This window comes from Cololabis saira, chromosome 6 (genome assembly GCF_033807715.1).
Source record: "Cololabis saira isolate AMF1-May2022 chromosome 6, fColSai1.1, whole genome shotgun sequence".
NCBI classification, from domain to species: domain Eukaryota; kingdom Metazoa; phylum Chordata; class Actinopteri; order Beloniformes; family Belonidae; genus Cololabis; species Cololabis saira.
In genome coordinates this window covers 14514297-14532994 of record NC_084592.1, presented here as the reverse complement: position 1 = coordinate 14532994, position 18698 = coordinate 14514297, and positions in this window count along the sequence as shown.

Here is an 18698-nt window from a genome sequence, read left to right as displayed (position 1 = left end):
CTGTTACTTCAGAATAATATGACTCAAGTAGAATTAGTAAAAAGTAGTCATCCAAATAATTACTTGAGTAAAAGTAAAAAAGTACTTGGTGAAAAAACTACTCAAGTACTGAGTAACATCTGATTTATTTTTTTAACACAACCATTCAAACAGACAAACGTACAAAATAATCATCTTCAGGCAAATTAAATCAATAAATAAAATAAATTAAAATTAATAAAAAATAGCTTAAATTAAAATCATCTTGAAGTAAATTCAAGTACTTTAATACATAATAAAATAAATAATAACAATTAAAAAAAAATTAAGCACATGTAGCACAAAATTTCCAGCCTTTGTACTTTTCTTTTTTAACCAGGCAGAACTAGAACAAGCCCATGAACTCATAGAAACTCTGTGTGTTTGAGTCTGTGTAAATGTGACAAAACATGCAAAACCAAACATTTTTCCCAAAGAATCACCCAGTGAAGTCATGAGGTTGACGCGTACGTGGATAAAAGGGATAAAAGAAAGCCTAACGTAGCGGAGTAAGAGTAACAGTTACTTCTTCACAAATCTACCCAAGTAAAAAGTATAGTGATTCAAAACTACTCCTAAAAGTACAAAATTTCCCAAAACTTACTCAAGTAAATGTAACAGAGTAAATGTAACTCGTTACTACCCACCTCTGCTGATAGCTCTATGGATTGTTAAGCAAATTATGCCTCATACATTCTCCACATACAGGTTATAAGCAAGAAATTCCTATTTTCAACCCGTAAAGTGCTGCAACAAGCAGGATTTTCAAGAACAGAAAAACTATCAGGCACACAAGGAGCAACAGCAGGAGACCAACAGGCAGTCAGAGAGAAGGAAAGAGACAGCTGAGCAGGGAAGGGAGGGACAATATGTAGTAGAGGAGCTGACAAGACACAGGTGTCAACAATCATCCATCAGGTCAGGAACAGTCAGAGCCGGATCTCATGAGTGCTCTCATATAAAGTATACTACATACACGGTGTATTTACATGTGCCATGTGCAAATGTGTCCCAGTATATAGGTGCTGTTGTGTTACTGACATGATGCTGCCAAGATTTGATTGGAAATTAAAACAACTATGAATGAATGCTGTATGTGTAACCTCTTCCGTCTTATATGAGAGTTTAAACTGCACTGCCTTCTTTTTAGCTTCCAACATGCAAACAAGCGTCTCGCCACATCTGGCACATAAACAAGATGGAGACGATTGAGTTGGCGACATTTCCAGCGTTCAACACTCTGGTTGTTTAAAGCAGAGGTTGGCAATCCTGGTCCTCAAGACCAATCCAGGTCCTCGAGACCAATCCAGATCCTCAAAGCCAATCCTGGTCCTCAAGACCAATCCAGGTCCTCAAGACCAATCCAGGTCCTCAAGACCAATCCAGGTCCTCAGGACCAATCCTGATCCTCAAGATCAATCCTGATCCTCAAGACCAATCCTGATCCTCAGGACCAATCCAGGTCCTCAAGACCATCCTGGTCCTCAAGACCAATCCTGGTCCTCAAGACCAATCCAGGTCCTCAAGACCAATCCAGGTCCTCAAGACCATCCTGGTCCTCAAGGACAATCAAGGTCCTCAAGACCATCCTGATCCTCAAGACCAATCCAGGTCCTCAAGACCAATCCAGGTCCTCAAGACCAATCCAGGTCCTCAAGGACAATCAAGGTCCTCAAGACCATCCTGATCCTCAAGACCAATCCAGGTCCTCAAGACCAATCCAGGTCCTCAAAGCCTATCCAGGTCCTCAAGATCAATCCTGATCCTCAAGACCAATCCAGGTCCTCAAGATCAATCTTGATCCTCAAGACCAATCCAGGTCCTCAAGACCAATCCAGGTCCTCAAGACCAATCCAGGTCCTCAAAGCCTATCCAGGTCCTCAAGATCAATCCTGATCCTCAAGACCAATCCTGATCCTCAAGACCAATCCTGATCCTCAAGACCAATCCAGGTCCTCAAGACCAATCCAGGTCCTCAAGACCAATCCAGGTCCTCAAAGCCTATCCAGGTCCTCAAGATCAATCTTGATCCTCAAGACCAATCCAGGTCCTCAAGACCAATCCTGATCCTCAGGACCAATCCAGGTCCTCAGGACCAATCCAGGTCCTCAAAGCCTATCCAGGTCCTCAAGACCAATCCAGGTCCTCAAGATCAATCCAGGTCCTCAAGATCAATCCTGGTCCTCGAGACCAATCCAGGTCCTCAAGACCAATCCTGGTCCTCAAGACCAATCCAGGTCCTCAAGACCAATCCTGGTCCTCAGGACCAATCCAGGTCCTCAAGACCAATCCAGGTCCTCAAGATCAATCCAGGTCCTCAAGACCAATCCAGGTCCTCAAGATCAATCCAGGTCCTCAAGACCAATCCTGGTCCTCAAGACCAATCCAGGTCCTCAAGACCAATCCAGGTCTTCAAGGACAATCCAGGTCCTCAAGACCAATCCAGGTCCTCAAGAACAATCCAGGTCCTCAAGACCAATCCAGGTCCTCAAGAACAATCCAGGTCCTCAAGACCAATCCAGGTCTTCAAGGACAATCCAGGTCCTCAAGACCAATCCAGGTCTTCAAGACCAATCCAGGTCCTCAAGACCAATCCAGGTCGTCAAGACCAATCCAGGTCCTCAAGACCAATCCAGGTCCTCAAGGACAATCAAGGTCCTCGAGACCAATCCTGATCCTCAAGACCAATCCAGGTCCTCAAGGACAATCCTGGTCCTCATGGACCATCCTGGTCCACAAGACCATCCTGGTTCTCAAGACCAATCAAGGTCCTCAAGGACAATCCTGGTCCTCAAGACCATCCTGGTCCTCAAGACCATCCAGGTCCTCAAGACCAATCAAGGTCCTCATGAACCGCCGTCCTGCAGGTTTTAGGTGTTTCCCTGCTTTAACACGCCCAATTCATATTAATGGAGCTAATTGTCATCAAGGTCTGCACAAGTCTGGTAATGACACAATGATTCATATCAGGGTGTGCTAAAGCGGGGAAACGGCTAAAACCTGCATCTCACACCCAAGGAAACGTTCAAATGAAAAGATGAAGTCAAGCTGAACACAAGTGAGAGTAGGACGGTAAACGAGAGTAAAACTAAACCAAATGGCAACAAACATGACTCAGGGAAAAAAAATTTAAAAAAGAATATCAAACCCACAAGAGTATGACCTTACCCTTGTGTTTTCATACCAGATTATTCAGTTCATTAGGACATCTGAACTGAGACACAAACTTTTATGTGAGCGTCCAACAATAAATAGATTTTATCAACGAATACCACAGTTAACGGTGTCTTTCGTGAAAAAAAATAGTGCAAAGGTTAGTTCGAAGCGGCTGGTTTCCCCCTGAGGGGTCTGAGAGTGACGCACATGAGAAATCAGAGCAAACAGCTGCTCTGCCCTCCATTCATTCAGCTTTTCATTCCTTTGTAACTCATTAATTCTCTTTGCCTCTCAGTCTGCATACATACCAGCCACAGTCATGTGAAACAGAAAACACATCCTCTATTAATTCAAATGTTTCACTTATTAGGACATGAGAAAAATCCCCCGTGCCTTAGCAGGTCCTGGAATTTGGTAAAAAACATCCTCAGATGACCAACAACACATATCATCATGTTATACTGTGTCATTATTTATTCAGCAAACACCAGGCCCACACGCAGAGGAAGTGTTGCAAATAAGCTTGTAGCAACAATAACTTGAAGAAGGAGTTTCTTTATGACACTAACAGTCTCTCACGTCATTGTAGAGAAACCGTGGCCAGCTCTGGCGTTTATTTGCTCTTACACAGCTCTCTTTTCAGGCTCCGACGCTGAATGTTGATATAAGTTACGTCTGGTATTCGCATTGTTTATTACAACATCTTGTTTTTTTCAGCCACTTTGCTTAGATTTGTTGGTGTTCTTGGGATTATTATCTCGTTGCAATGCAACCAAATTGTTGCTGTTGCACAGTTGGCCTCCCATTTGACTGTTAATCATTTAAGTATACTGAAGTGTTCATGGCCAAGTCAATGACTTCAAGGTGTCCCGGTTCTGCAGCAGTAAAACGACCCAAATAATGACTCCTCCACCAAATAATTACTCCTCCACCAAATAATTACTCCTCCACCAAATAATTACTCCTCCACCAAATAATGACTCCTCCACCAAATAATTACTCCTCCACCAAATAATTACTCCTCCACCACTGTGTTTGACAGTTGTTAAGAGGTCTATTTGGCATTTTATTAAAAACATCTTCTACCGTTATATCCATCATCACTCAGTAAAGTCCAATAACATGCACATCCTTCCATCCATCCATCTATCCATCCATCCATCTATCCATCCATCCATCCATCCATCTATCCATCCATCCATCCATCTATCCATCCAATCATCCATCCATCCATCCATCCATCCATCTATCCATCCAATCATCCATCCATCGATCTATCCATCCATCCATCCATCCATCCATCTATCCATCCATCCATCCATCCATCCATCCAATCATCCATCCATCCATCTATCCATCCATCCATCCAATCATCCATCCATCCATCCATCTATCCATCCATCCATCCATCTATCCATCCATCCATCCATCTATCCATCCATCCATCCATCTATCCATCCATCCATCCATCCATCTATCCATCCAATCATCCATCCATCCATCCATCCATCCAATCATCCATCCATCCAATCATCCATCCATCCATCCAATCATCCATCCATCCAATCATCCATCCATCCATCCATCCATCCATCCAATCATCCATCCATCCAATCATCCATCCATCCATCCATCCATCCATCCATCCATCCAATCATCCATCCATCCAATCATCCATCCATCCATCCATCCATCCATCCACCCAGCCATGCATTCATCCGTCCATTGATCCATCCATCCATCTATCCATCCATCCATCCATCCATCCATCCATCCAATCATCCATCCATCCATCTATCCATCCATCCATCCAATCATCCATCCATCCATCCATCTATCCATCCATCCATCCATCTATCCATCCATCCATCCATCTATCCATCCATCCATCCATCTATCCATCCATCCATCCATCTATCCATCCAATCATCCATCCATCCATCCATCCATCCAATCATCCATCCATCCAATCATCCATCCATCCATCCAATCATCCATCCATCCAATCATCCATCCATCCATCCATCCATCCATCCAATCATCCATCCATCCAATCATCCATCCATCCATCCATCCATCCATCCATCCATCCAATCATCCATCCATCCAATCATCCATCCATCCATCCATCCATCCATCCATCCACCCAGCCATGCATTCATCCGTCCATTGATCCATCCGTCCATCCATCCATGCACCCATCCAGTCATTCATGTGTTCGTCCTTCCATCCATCCATCCGTCCACCGTCCGTCCGTCCGTCCAACCATCCATCCATCCATCCATCCATCCATCCATCCATCCATCCATCCATCCATCCATCCATCCATCCATGTGTTTCTGTTTACCTGAGGAACACATAAAAACCTGATGTCCCACTTTGTGAAAACATTCACTAGAAATATGTTGTTTTTCCTTTCTCACATGATTTCATGTCAGCTTCTGTTAAAATTCATCGTCTTTAAGCGTTTTCCCATGAAACTACTGGGTGGCTGCGATAAAAGCATGAAGCAGCGATTAGATGAGAGACAGCAGGCGCAGGGGTCTCGGTCGCTTCGTCAGATGACACGTTTGTGATTTATATGTTTTGACGGTGGAGTGACGCAAAATGAGAAAGTTAAAACCAGGACATGTTGTCTTCCTCTCAGCTGTGTCCTGCTACCACTTCACAGTCTTTAATAAAAACCCTGTGATATCCCACAATGCCCTCCATTGTGCCGGGTTCCTACCGGTGGAAGAGGCATTTCCCAGCAGAGATCAGCAGCAGCGTGCCCTGGACGCCGTCTTTTAGGTGCAAGCAAAAAACTTACCTGGGTAGCAATTAGGTTTGTAATTGGTGCAGTCCCATTAAACTATCATAACATTCACGTAGCGAAAGAAAAAGGCTGAACGTGAACTGTATGTGAACTGTTGAGGTGCAGTAACAGCTTCTCTGGTGCATTAACACATTTTCATAGAAGTTGAATCTTATTTTCCAGTAAACAGTAAAAGTGGAGACATCTGCTGTGTTGTGAATGGCGGCAGTTTTATTACCTGAAGTCTGTCCTCCCAGCGTTTGACCTTCGTCTCTTCGTCAGACTTTCTGGGAGCACGTTTTTCTGTTTGTTCTGACTCAAGTAAACACAAGTTTAACACAAGACCGTTTAATTCAATATTTTCATTAGGAGTCAAAAACCAACTGCCAAGCCTAAATAAATCAATATTAACAGTGTGTTTAGGTCTAAAGCCATAATTAATCAAATCAGTGGCATCCCTGATTACGATCTTGATAACGTCATCATTTGCAAACATTGCAAACATTCTGCCAACACAAATAACATTAAACTGAAAGGCAGTTAAAGGAATGATGCTCCCACTACTGGAATAAATACATTTAACCACAAAGGTTTCACTCTATTAGCTTCTTTTCTTTAATGCTGTGAGGAAACTTGTAGCGGGGAAATCTTTCGCTGTGACGAAGTGATTAAGTTAGCCCCTGACGGGCTCAGACTGTTATTATATCATATTGCTGTTGTTTATCAGGTTGCCAGTCATGTCAGGCCAACTCAATACGTGTCTGATCGATTTTTGTGCCTGTCAATATTTTCTCCTCTATTAAAAGGGAAATAGAGTCAAGGCAGTAAAATCCTGAAATTTTCTTTGTTCTTGATTCTCTGCCAGCCACCAATCAAATGTCCACTCCTCTAATTGTACATATATTTGGGGCTTTATATCATTTTAGCTGATAAGGTACATAAAGTTATGGATGTGTCTATGGCGGGGGTCGGCAACCCGCAGCTCTAGAGCCGCATGCGGCTCTTTAGCGCCGCCCTACTGGCTCCTGGAGCTTTTTCAAAAATGTTTGACCCTTTTTTTTTCTTTTTTCCTTTTTTTCTTCTTTTTATCTTCTCTTTTTTTCCTTTTTTCTTATTTTTTTCTCTTTTTTTCCCTTTTTTCTTATTTTTTTCTTCTCTTTTTTCCTTTTTTTCCCTTTTTTCTCTTTTTCTTCCTTTTTCCTTTCTTTTTTAATCTAGACATTTCAACTGTTTTCTCAACATTTCTACTTTTTTCTCGACATTTTGACTTTTTTCTCGAAGTGCATAATGAAAAAGACAATCTTCCCCCAGTTATAACCAATATAGAAACATGCAGCATGTGTTGTCTTCATTCTAAGGCTTATACAAGACTTTTCATTTTTTGCGGCTCCAGACATATTTGTTTTTTGTGTTTTTGGTCCAATATGGCTCTAAAACATTTTGGGTTGCCGACCCCTGTTCTATGGAGACCAAAACCTTGTATACAAATGAGTTCAATAGAAAAAGGTTAGTGTTTGAAGCCCCTAGTGGTCAGTTGAAGAACTGCGGTTTCTCTTATGGCTCCAAAAACCAAACGTCACTCCTATGTTTTATTCTTTTAAACATCTGTCTGTCTCACTTTAATTATTTATTCTGCTTTTAAACCCTTTTCCTTTTAATGCATTTAACATAAATGTTTTTATTAAAGCACTTGAGAGCAGAGGTTGGGGTGGGAGTAGGAAGAGGATGATGGGGGAAGGAGGGTCCAATTCTGTTCTTGTCTTCTTCTTCTTCTTCTTGCCTCACTTGTGGTCAGAATAAAGGCGAAACCTGAAAACATCCAGGTGTGTAAACTGAAGAAAAGAGCTGCGTTTTGCATATAAGGAAACATGCGAGAGATTTGATGTGTGGAATGGTGGCTGTTCTTTACTGCATTCAATCAGCTTTAAAACATCAAGGCGTGAAAATCAACTGCACGGATGAAAACCACCAACCTGGATTTCATACGTACGTCCTCTAAACTGTCCAGAGGAGCTGAGCTTTTCCTCCTGTGCTGCGTGAGAAGACTGCAGCAGTGTTTTCACCCCAATGTCCCATCCATAACCATGTCTGCTCTCTGCTGCAGAGTCACAAATTATTGGAAATTTATAAGCGTGTGTGTGTGTGTGTGTGTGTGTGTGTGTGTGTGTGTGTGTGTGTGTGTGTGTGTGTGTGTGTGTGTGTGTGTGTGTGTGTGTGTGTGTGTGTGTGTGTGTGTGTGTGTGTGTGTGTGTGTGTGTCCTTAGACCGTTTTCAAAGTTGAATGGGCTCATTTTTCCACTTTAAGAGGTTGAAATGTAATAGTTCCACAGAGGTCTTTCATGAAAAGTGTCTTTCATCTGGTTTCTGTAAAAAATTCAAAATGTTAACTTTATCTTCTTTTAACAATTCCTCCGAGCGTAATATCTTCAACTGCTGTTCTTTGGATGTATGTCTGCAACCGGCGCAGGAAATACGTCAAAGAGTCCATCTGGTACGCATTTCTTCCCCCCTTCAAGATTTTCATCTTTAGAAATTAATTTCTTTGATCTCATGTTGCAACTTTTTTATGTTTTTTTTTTGTCTTTCACACAACACACCAACCAGAATATCTAGTTTACGGTTCAGTGTGCAGGCTGTGCAGTCGCCGGAGCCGCTCACTGGGGGAGAGTGTATCCTTCATCGTTAAACAGCAAAGTGTGCTATTTTCAACCTTATTGATTTCCCAGAGTGGGATTAGAAAGATAATAGATCAAATACTGGACCATTTGCAGTCCTGACGCAAGTGTAACTTTCTGGGAAAAGGGTCGTGACTGCAGTCGCGGTGACCCAGTGACTTGAATTGACTGGGTTAGGTAATGGCGGCCCCGGAGGTGCGGTGGGCCGTACCAGAGAAGCTGTTACTGACACTGACAGGGCCACCGGGGGACCGGAGGCTTGGGTTACGTAACTGGAGGCAGCGACGGGGCCCGGCGATGGCGGCCCCTCCGTCACTGCCAAGTCGCTGGTTCAGACATGGACAGGGTTCAGCTTGTGCCACTTTTGACAGAGACGTGAAATTCACACCACCGTGTCTGTGCATGTCACCGCCATGTGACCGCTCACAAGAAAAGTCTTTTACTTTAGATCACTGGATCTAACTTCATTATCGCTAAACAGACAGCAGACGATGTCTGATAACTGCAGAATCCTTCAGTTGTTGAGGCATGAAACATTTTTTCTTATGAGTAAATATCCAAGCTGTACTGTGAACGTTTAACCTCTCACACACATGAAGACCAGTGGCATCTGGTGACTGGAGCAACACTGTTACAACAGAAGTTGTCTCTAGGATCTTTCCAGACCCAGAACACGACCCCCGAGCAATTATTACATAAACAATGGCAGGTAAAAACTCCCCCAGTGGGAGAAAAACCTTAAGTCAAACAGTAGCAAGAAAAAACTCCCCTTTAGGAAGGAAGAAACCTGGACCAGGACCTGGATAATAAGGGGGGGCCCTCCTGCTGGAGGCCAGCTGGAAAGAGCAGGAAAAGAGAGAACAGACAGAGAATGAAGAACAGAGAAAGGAGAGAAACAGCCACAATGGCTAGCTAGTGCACTGCTGAGATAACTATAAGCAGATGTAGACAGCAGACACTGAGACGGCGGTGTCAGCCTCCTGAACCCAAACTGAAGTTGGTTCCATTGATTCAATTCAAGATTCAAGATTCCTTATTGTCATTGTTCATATTTCATCACAATGAAATTGCAGGTGTTTTATTGCAGGTGCTCGTCCTTGGATAAAGTGCAAAAAAATATATAAAGTGCAAATAAGTTAAAGAAAATAATAATAAAGTAGTAAGCATTAGTATTTAAAGCAGCACTATGTAACTTTTCCACCTTAATATAATATTTCCAGAGTCATTGTGATGGTACATCAACTTCCAACAGGTTTAATGAACCTCTGTCATGGTCTGAGGGGTCTGTATCGCCTTCACTGGCACTATGTAACTTTGAGGAGCATGGTAGGAACCCTGCCACACTAAAAAACTACACATTTTTACGGCTTTGACTGCTTTACGGCATACGTCACTTCCCCCTCCTTCCCGATTCGTAGTCGAGACCAAAGCTGGGCGGGGCGTGGAGCGCAGAGCTCATGGCCGAAGCAGCGAAAAAAACGAAGAAAATTAAATTTTTATCGGAGGAGGCGAGAAAAGAAAGCAGGAGAATAAAAAGCTAGCTAAATGCCTGGACAAAAAAATAAATAAAAAAATGCCCGGACAAGAATAAACATTGGCCCGGCGTTCACTCGCTGGCGTGAGCTGAAAGACGAGGAGGGATGTCCGACTGATGTGGATTTATGGGGATAAAACAAGAGACAGAATTGTTATGATACAAATGTAAATGTAAAGTTATATGTTCAATAAGAATCAAAATTAAAATGTTTTCACATACAGGGGATTCGTCTTGGGTTCTAGTATTTTTCCTGAGAACTGTAAAATTGTGCAGGGCTGATCTGCAAAATATAAGGAATGGGCATTCAGTTATTCACAGGTTATAAAGTATTTTTTTATTTTGTCAGTAAGTATGTTGGACTACAAATTTATGACGAAGTCCCTCTAAAAAACGTGACAGGAAAAAGGTGCAGAGCGTATGAGTTTGTAGGGCGCATTATCTCGCTGAAACAACTTAATAAAACCAAGTTGAACTTAGTGATTTTCAACATCCTCATATTGTATTGTTTAGCCAAAAATAGATACATTACCTCTTCGCTATCCATCCTGCAAACGACCGCTGAAAACAGAAAAGTAGTTTTGAAAGTCCGTCCCGTCTTCTCTCATCAAAACAAATGCACGCGACGGGGACAGGAGTTTTCCGGCAGTACACGCTGGTGCTCATGGGAAATGTAGTGTTCTTTCTGGTAAAGCACTACCGCTTTTGTCCAAAGGAGCCGCCAAACTCAACAAAAGCTGAAAGTTACATTGTGCTGCTTTAATACCCAGAAGATTTATGTGTGATGGTGGTCAGATGCGTGTTTAGGAAGGTGATGGCTTTGGGGAAGAAACTGTTTTTGAGTGTGTTTGTCCTGGTTCTGGTGCACCTGTACCATCTGCCAGAGGGGAGCAGGTTTTACTTTGAAGATTCTATGTCCTTGTACTGTGTGGAACCATGATGCAAGTTGGTGGAACTACCAGGCCTGGGGAGACGACGGGATCACGCCCACCTGACGTCAATCAGAGTAAGCTGACTTGGCTTTTTCTAACATGTGTCGCTATCAACACTAGATATGATACTAGATGTACCAGAGTAGATCTTCCCCGACACCCGACACTCCAATTCAGGGGCTAAATCGATACAGTTGTTTCGTTTCTCGTTCGTGGGGTTTGTGTTCACAAGGCAAACGTCTGTACCGTTTCAAAGCTGTTAACAAATGCCATGCGTGAACCAGCTGCTCTCTGATTGGTCAAATGAACGCGGAAGGAGTTTCCTCTTCCGCACCCCGGGATAAACAACACACCCCTTTCAGCGCAGCGCAGACCGCAGCCGTCGGCTTTAGGCTGATTTATGGTTCCGCGTTACACCAACGTAGAGCCTACGGCGTAGGGTACAGCGTAGGGTACGGCGTAGACTCTGCGTCATTTAACGCGAACCATAAATCAGGCTTTACCCATTCATTTATGTGCTACCGGCACAGAGCGGAGCTCAGCGGCGGGCGAGAGGCCCCCTGCCGCAGGTCTCGAATGGAATCGGGCCTTGTTTTGTGCCGTTTCCGAGCGTGATTGCTGTGTTCAGATATACCAAACGTTCCGATCTTTAGGGGGAAACTCTCCCTGTTCTGGAACAACTGCTCCAAACGGCACAGGTATGAAAGCACCCTTAAATATACTCACAGGCCTACATCCATCGCAAACATACTGCACACACACTACACACACACAACACACCAAAATCAATCAATGGTAAACAGAAGGCTCCTCCCCCTTTTCTCTGTCCTCTTGTTCGTAAATACCTGGTTGTCCTATGTCTCCTTTTCTTCAAACACAACACGTTACACACTCATTCACACACACCACAACACACCACACACTCACCAAACTGCACCCATCACTGTCTTATTGTTTCTTTACTGCTCTTTCACATCCTAATGGTTCTTAGTCTTTCACGTTCATTTCTTTTTTTTCTAGGGATCAATGAAATATGGATGTCAAGAGGGCAAGAGGGGGGAAAAACACAATTATAATCCAAATATTTTATTATAAAATCAATATTTAAATGAACTAATATGAGAAAACACACATAAAGAAGACTGATATTTGTAATTGATATCAAATGTCTTTCAAATGTATAATAAATGCAATGATGCATTAAAAACGAAAAAAGAAAAAACATAATATGAATGAAGCAAGTTTCTACAGAAACACCACTAAGTGCATTTCATTACCTAGTCATTTATCTCTTCAGCACTTTTGCTGTTTCCCTAGTTTTTAAACGTCTCTGGGAACATATAAGCGCTGCAGGTTATTGTTTTTCACCCCTAGCTTCATATTATTTTAATATATTATAAGCTTTGCCATGATGACGACCTTTCAGGTAAGATTTAAGGCCACTTGCGCTAAAACTCTTCTTCCTTCATCAGAATCCTTGTCGAACATGTTCTGCAGAACATCTGCAGAACAAAAGCCGCAGGGTTTTCTTCTGCTGGCACTGAGTAAAGTACCCAGACGGTTATTAGCACTCATTTCCAATCAGGCAGACACTGGGCCATGCTGGGGTCCTGCCAGAGGACATGATGAGCACATCCCGGCCTGTTTTCAAACAGCAAGCAATCCATAAATGTTCATTAATTTATCTGCGCTATTTATTGGAATTTATTTATTTATCTGACTGATAAAAGTTGCAACATTTTACGTAACGACCAATAATTCACCAGTCCGTATTTCCTGCATATTTGTATCCACAATATCTATTTCTGGAGTTCAAAAGAGGATTTGCTCCCTTTTTGGGCCTAACCCCAGTGGTCAGAGAAGGAACTGCAGTTTTTTTTACTTCCTGTTTGGCTTCAACCTGGAGGTTGGACTATTAGTTTAGTTTTATTAGTAGATTCATAATACTTTACAATAGTATCCATGTTGTACTTTTCTGTCTTTTGCCTTTCCTTTTTTTTCCTCTTCAAAGAAAAAACCAGGACATGTAAACTCAATGAGATACTTTGGGGAAGAAGCCGACGGTAATTGCCTGTTCCTGCATGCTTGAAACGGTTTGAATAGCGGCTGCATGAGCTCATACGGCGGTCAGACAGCGTCAGGGTCAGGCTCAGTGGTTTTGTGCACCGAAGGTTGACAACTGAACGGGGGAGGGACATGTAGGAAATACTGGGAATGGAAAATACACAGATAAGGGCACTGCTGACATGTTCAAACTGAATGTGCCACTTTCCAAAAATGGGTGCCTGTGCAAAGGTCATGGGCTAGTTAGCAGGGTAAAATTACAAGTGTGTGATTCCTTTGTTTAGAAAGCAATACAATACTTTTGCTAATCCACTTTAAATACTCTGTAAACTCAGTGTCTGTTTCTATAAGACATTAACAAGTCAGTGCCCAAAGAAATGATTTTATAGACATATATTTTTACAGTCAGCACCACTTCTAACAGGTGGTAAATGTAATTATAGGATGTATTCAATGCTAATCGGGTAGTCTTTAAATCCTTGGCATCCAGGAGGGGGTTCGGTGGTCAACACTGTTACCTCACAGCAAAAAGGTTCCTGGTTTAATTCCTGGCAGGGCCTTTTTTGTGTCGGGTTTGAATGTTTTCCTCACGTTTGCGTAGGTACTCCAGCTTCCTTCCAAAGGCATTTATGTCAGATGATGGATGGATGGAATCCACACTGCAAAAACTTGTTTCTAAGAAAGTTAAAAAGCCTTGTTTTGTTTTGTTTTTTAAGACCTATTTTAGACTATTTTGCTGGTTTAAAGAATTCCAGTAAAGAAAAATGTTCTTACCCCATTGGCAAAACGATTTTTGCTTAAAGTAAGACATATTTGATGAAATGTATGGAATATAAGGCTTATTTCTAAAGAGGCTTTTTTTGCAGTGCAGGAACTCTCACTGCCTTTATGTAGCTAAAACAGCAGCTGAACGTTAAAGTTGGAAAAGTGGAAAAGTGGAAAAGTCTCCACTTTTTAAACTGGTAAACATCCCTTTTATTGTTGTCATGTGACGTTCACATCACAATCCTCGGCTGATTTCAAAACTCTCTTTCAGCCTGCTCAGTACTGATTAGCACACCCAAAGCTCTTGGCCCTGCAGCAAATAATTAACCTCTGACTCTGCTTTTAGTTTCCACAGGTAAACGAGACTTTGAAGCCGACATGCGTCATTCTCGGTGTCCAAATGCACCTTTTTCTGTTTTTAGTCGCTGGTAACGTGAACCGGCAGCACTTCGGGTGACCTGTTTATGTAGTTGCAGTTATATGCAGTTATTCTCGCTCATTTGTTGCAGGTTTATCGTGGTCCCACACCAGAGGTGTCAAAAGTATTCACATTCGTTACTCAGGTAGAAGTATAGATACTACAGTTTAAAAAAAACTCCTGTAGAAGTTGAAGTATCAACTCAAGTTTTTTACACTTTATAAAAGTATAAAAGTACTGGTTTCAAAACTACTTAAAGTATAAAAGTAAAAGTAATGTAAGGGGGGAAAAGCCATTAAGGACAAAAGCCATTGAAAATGAATGCATCTTAGTATAATGTAGATACTTAATATTAAAGAACCATATTTGTGTACTATTGAGCATTAACATGTGTTTCAGAGAGCAGGAGATATGATGACTAGTTTCCTATAAGTATTGTAATGGTGCAAAAAGTCAAACTTCAGGGGCATGTTATCATTTATCCTAACCTTTATTGGAATGTACATCCAAGTTTAGTTGCAGGAATCTGAGGGAACGGATGTAAGAACAAAACTGGACAAGAACATCTGAAACAACCACAACCAAATTCACTCTATCCGGATGGAGCAATTTAACTGGATAGTTTTTTTTTAAAGGCCGAAATGAAATAGAGTAACGAGGCTGTTTTTAAAATGTAAGGAGTAAAAAGTACAGGCAATTGTGTGAAAATGTAAGTAGTAAAAGTAAAAAGTCGTCTGAAAAATAATTACTCCAGGGAAGTATAGATAACCAAAATTTCTACTTAAGTAAGGTAACGAAGTTTTTGTACTTCGTTACTTGACACCTCTGTCCCACACAAATAAATGTGTGTTTGAAACTCAGAGCATACATGAAGGCGGGGGAATCCCCTGCAAAGGCCGAGTTCAGGTCAACCCCTCGGTACAGGAAGGCCCTCACACACGGAGACTGCACAGTACAGACGTGGTTACGCATCCCTGCAAAGTCACCGTGGTGTCAAACTGTCCCACTTCAGCTCAGTCATCTTCAGACCTTTGAACGCCACAGCTTTCTCACATTTGTTGTGTTTCTGATGTAACAGGTTCTGCGTGGTCGGGAGCTGCCTGATCAAGCAAGAAACCGCCGTGAGCTTTTTCTTAAACATCTGACGTGGTGGGAGATCTGCAGAGAGCCGCTGAGCATAAGCTGAAACACATGGCAGCAGCAGGAGGTGCGGGATGTGTACAGTGAGAAGCCGTGGATCCAGTCTGGAGCCGGGGACGGCGTCTGACGTTCTGACGTCCGCGTTATTCCCCGTGCACGGTCGAGCAGTGACTTGCCTGCGTCTGCACAGACGCCCCGCTGAATAATGGAGCTGATGGTTCCAGTTTCCAGAGAGACGTCACCTCTGTGTGAAGTCGGTATTCAGTGACATCGGAGCTGTTATTCGAAACGATTCCTCATCAAGAAATGACAAAGCGAATCCTCCCAGAGGCGACTGCATCAGAGGCAACACAATCCCACCAGATGACTCGGAATAATCAAGCAGTGTGAAGAAACGTACAGCCTGAATGTTCAGACAGAAACACTTGGAAAACATTATGTTACTTCATCTCCACGGTTTACCCTCTGTGACCCTGAGAAGGACTGAAGTGGGTTTACACTGCAAAAAACACCCCCTTTAGAACAACAACAATACAATTTTTCTTGACTAGAATTCTTAAAACTGTCAAAATAGTCGAAAATAGGTCCTTTTTACAAAAAAAACCCCCAAAAAACAAGGCTTTTTAACTTTCTTAGAGACAAAAGGCTAAATGAGTTATTGAGTATAAAATAAACGTAAAAGTCAGTCCGAGTGCTTTAGATTGTGCTGGTGGACTTTTTTGTGCTTATTTTGGTTTCTTTTTTAGTTGCTCTGCGTCTTTTATGTGATTATTATTATTATTATTATTATTAATATGCATCTGGTTGCAGTCTTTTCTTTTCTTTACTGCCTCGCTGTGCATGAGATTTGGTCAGTTTGTGTCTCTGTAGTTATTTTGGGTCTCGTGGTGTCACTTTGTTGTTCATTAAACAAATGTTAACTTTAAATGCCACTTCTGAAACAGGTTCTGTGATCTATTCACATACTCAAGAGCTGCCTTTGTAGGTCACGTTCAAAAGCGTTTGGAGAGGAAAAAGTTTAGTAAAAAGTCCCAGAGGTAGTTGTTGGTTGGCGAAGACGCTGTTAAACAATCACAGAAGTATATCCTCAGTTCATATATATATATATTTCAATCAGCTTGTATTATATGCTTTCACAAGGGGAAAGTTAAGTTTGTCACTTGCTATTCATTTACATTCATTTCCGGCATCTGGAACTGTCCGCTCTGAGGTGCAGCAGAGTTTTGTAAATGTGTGAAGTATACAGGACTGTCTCAGAAAATTAGAATATTTTGTTATTTATTACAGGTTAAGATTCCCAGAATATTCAAATTTTTTGAGATAGGATATTTGAGTTTTCTTAAGCTGTAAGCCATGATCAGCAATATTAAAATAATAACAGGCTTGCTCTATTTCACTTGATTTGTAATGAATCCAGAATGTATGACATTTTTGTTTTTGTAATTGCATTACAGAAAATCACAATATTCTAATTTTCTGAGACATTCCTGTAGATGTGATTTCTGACAGAAGGCAGTGTGGAGGTAGCTGAAGCTCAGAGCTCAGTGTTTTCCAGGAGGAACTGGACATACTGAGAGCTCCAAGTAAACTATTTAACACACACACATCTCTGCGGTGGGTTGTTGCTGCCTCCTTCTGGTCTAAAGAGGTAAAACACAGACAGATCGGCTCTCAATCATTACAGCATCTAACAGCTGCTGTTTCTTCCAAACTGACAAATCCAGTCAGGAGGGTTTATTAAAAGATTAGAGGAAGCAGCAGGTGGGCAGCTGTCTGCAGATGCAAAACTGACGTGGATGTGATTGCAGAGAGGAGCTGAGGGGGAGGACAGGGATGATCTTTAATTGGTCCTAAAATTTGGCAGCATGGTGCAGGTTCGGATTATTGACATGAGCCAAAGTCTTCTGACGCATCCAAACCAAAGCAGACACTTTCTTATACGCAGCAACTCAAAACAGATGTTTCAAGGTGAACTTTATGTGTGCAACAGTCCAATGAGCCAATAGATTTCCATAAAAGTTAATCAAAATAAAGGGCAACTGTCAAAATAAGAGACCCAAACTGTAATTCACTGCATTCGTGTTTAAAGACTCGGTTTATTTTCCTTAAAAAGTTCTGTACAGTAGACAAAAATAGACGTAATAGACATAAAACAGTCACAAGTTTGAATTATAGTCTATTTTCATCTAAATATATGCTTTAACAAGCACCCCTTTACTTATTAAAAAGATACTACGGTAGGTTTATTTAAAAAATCTTATACAAATATCACATTTTAAGAGATAAAATTCTCCAAAGGCCTGAAAAAGATCCAGATCCAGTCAGAGTTAGTTAGTGGGTGTTTAGCACCTAATGTGTTTCGAGCTACTTAAAATCATGCTTGATACGGTAAAGAATCAAGCTTTTATTCTTCTACGTTCTTTTCTTTTCCAACAGTTCGTTGGAAATGAGAACAAGGACGTCTACTTTGTTCCATAGTTTTGTTTTTGGTGTCTTGATTGACCTTATTTTTTGTTTTAATATTTTTATTAGGGGGTAAGGCACAGTAGAACAGGAATAAACAAAAAAAGATATACAGTCTACCTCCTAGGATGTTTTTTTTTTTGATTAAGAACAGAACAAAAAATCCACACAAAATAATGACAAATAAATGAAAATTATTTTAAGTGATATTTAAGTATTAAAGCTACACAGTATAAATTAAAAAATAGATGACTAAAAAGGGGGAGAAAAAAAAGAAAACAAAAAAAACCCAAAGCAAAAAAAAACAACTCAGAAAACAAAGGGAAAAGTAAATAAATATAGATAAAAAGGAGGAAGAAAGAGAGAAGAGAGGGAGGGGGGATCTGTCAATCAGGAGGCAGGGACTGGAGAGAGTGGAAGAATGTAAGAAAGGGAAGCCACTTATTATAAAATGTGTTACAACTACCCTTCAGTGAATATCTAATCTTTTCCAGCTTCAGAAAAAACATGGTGTCGTTGAGCCACTGGGTACTAGAAGGAGCCTTAGTCGACTTCCAGTGGAGAAGAAGGTGCGTCTTGCCAGTAAGGAAGTAAAAGCCAAAATGTCTATTTGATTTAGAGTAAACCGGCCATGGTCCTCTGGGAGCCCGAATATGGCAACATGGGGGGAGACTTTTATATTCACCGAGAGTATTTTTGACATGGTGTCAAAATAATTCAACCAAAAGCGAGAAAGTAG